Source organism: Dermochelys coriacea, chromosome 1, assembly GCF_009764565.3.
Source record: "Dermochelys coriacea isolate rDerCor1 chromosome 1, rDerCor1.pri.v4, whole genome shotgun sequence".
Taxonomy (NCBI): Eukaryota; Metazoa; Chordata; order Testudines; family Dermochelyidae; genus Dermochelys; species Dermochelys coriacea.
The window spans coordinates 142868806-142871404 of record NC_050068.2 but is presented as its reverse complement, the minus strand read 5'-3'; positions in this window follow the sequence as shown (position 1 = coordinate 142871404).

The window sequence follows — 2599 nt, the reverse complement described above, 5'->3', positions numbered from 1 at the left end:
AAACTTCCTGATTTTAGTGTTCACTGACAGACCTATTATCCACAGATTCTTTGTTCTTGATTTAATTGACATTATAATTAGAATTAGATTGGGGGGACCCCATTGTAACATGATTAACTGATTATAAATTCACAACTTTTTTAGGAACTATCTTGAGGCCCCTACCTTGACTACCACCAACCTGACACCTCATATTAAAGAGTATCTTGTAGTAAGGACCAATGGAGGGGGGGGGGGAGGTGGAGGGAAGGACACACAAAAGGGGAAATTTTCCCTGGGGCCCCTGTCTGAGAGGGGCCCTCCCTGTGAGCTGGCAGGAGGGATGCAGTGCCACTCAGGTTTGGCCTGATCACCCTCCCCACTCGTCACAAGGCGGGGGCACCAGGCCAAACCTGAGTGGTGATGTGACTCTGCATACTGGGTTAGAATGCCACTCACTGACATTTGATGATGGAGGGGCAGCTGGGCCAAACCTGGGTAGAGCTGTATCCTACACACCGGGTCACAACACCTGGAGCAGGCCCAGTTCTGTGGAACAGGAGTCAAGCTGCTGTTGTGGGGTGAGTGCAGGGCAGACTTGCTCTTCAACGTCTGTCCCCCATAATTTTTTTTTTAAGGTGGAGAGCCTGAGTTTTTGCTCTGGGACCCCCAAAATATCTGTGTAGCCTGCGCACAATTCCCCTAGCAGTGTGCTGATGCAGTGGCTCATTAGTGATGGAAGGGGAAGCTTCAGACAGTTGTATCATCATCATTGTATTTCCTCTGCAGTATTTTGATTTTCTTGGGGGCCTATCTACATCTTGATTATGCCTAACACTGCCTCGCTTGTGAAATATGCTGCTATCACAGTCTAAGGTGGTATCGTTACAGCATTTCACTTAATACTTCTAGAAAGAGTTTTTCATTTCCAAAATCAAAGTTGAGAGTTTCAAAGCTGATTAGGAGATTTAGGTACTTTTATTAAGGTTTGTGTAAGGGAGATTTTTTTTTAATTATAGCTGTACCATAACTAAGGGCTTGGCTACACTTGCGAGTTACAGCACAATAAAGGAGCCCTGGGCTCACTAGCTGTCCACAGTGGCAAGGCACGTAGAGTGCTCTGACTCTGCGGCTACGGTGCTGCTGGTACTCCACCTCGATATGTGGAATAATGTTTGCTGCGCCCCCGCTGGAGCAGCGCGGCGCCAGTATGAATGAGGTGTTGCTTTACTGTGCTCTGATCAGCCTCCAGAAACGTCCCATAATCCCCTTAAGTCAAGTGGCCACTCTTGTCATTGTTTGAAATCAGATGTAGGACTGCGGAAATGCTCTTTGAAAGCTCCGTTTCTGACAGCCGGCTCCTTATCTGCTCTGAGACAAAGCAACCATTAGTGTGGAATGCTGTGTGTGAGAGAGAGAGGCAGGTGAGGGGGGGCCTGCTGCTGTCTGAATTTACAAGACAGCATGCTGACATGCTCTCAGCCCTCCAAAAACCCACTCTCTCTCCCCCAACATTCACAACACACTCCCTGTCACACTCCACCCACCCCCCACGTTTGAAAAGCACGTTGCAGCTAGTTGCATGCTGGGATAGCTGCCCATAATGCATCGCTCCCAATGCTGCTTCAAGTGCCACAAACGTGGCCACACCAGTGCGCTTGAAGCTGTCAGTGTGGACAGACTGCAGCGCTTTCCCTACTGCACTCTACGAAGGCTGGTTTAACTCAAAGTGTTCTACATCTGCAAGTGAACCATGCCCTGAAGTGCTATCGTTATACCGGTGTAACTCCACCACTGGACATTCTTATTCTGCAGTAAGAGTGGTTTTTTTTTTTTTTTTTCAGTTTAGCTTAAACCGCTTCCAAAGGGGCAAGCTAAACTGCAATAAGCCACTTTTTTATACCGGAATAAAACACGTTAACACATTTTTAAGAACCACTGATTTTCTGAGTCTGAGCAAGCCATGGAAAATTATCCAACATAAATGTGCAAAGTGAAAAGACTATATTGCCATCTTCTCCTCTACTATGCATCTCAGAGCAAGAGACAATTAGTCTCCTTTGACATTTAAAATTGGGACAAATTTACATTAGAGGCTATGGTCCCTGGGGCACATTCCAGTGGAAGCCATACAAATTAGTCTGCAGCATTACTGGTTAGGATAAAGTCTAGTTACAAACAGCAAAGCAACGTTTTAATCTGAATAATTTTCTAATCAACCTAAATACTGAACTGAAGAGCTACTTTAGGAGTTGTGAAGGATTTGTAGCTGAACAATAGTGTTCAGCTACTATAGTCCCACACTAGCCCTGACTTCCAATGTAGTAGTATCATATGTTTCAGCTAGTCCCCAGATTAGAGACTTCATTTTAGGTAGTCAAATTATGTTTAGTGTTAATTGAAAATAACCTTAGACCTTGCATCCATGAAATATCAAAATACAACAGTATATTCTAGAATATAAAAACAATTGCTTCGATGCTTAGTGTTCATTTGGTGCCAGTTATGAAGTATGGGAGGCATTCTTCTCACTATCCAAGTATCCATAATTTTTTCCTTGCTGTTTTTTGTGAAAGGTTACCCAAACACTGTAAAACAGTACTCAAGAGGAGAAAACAGG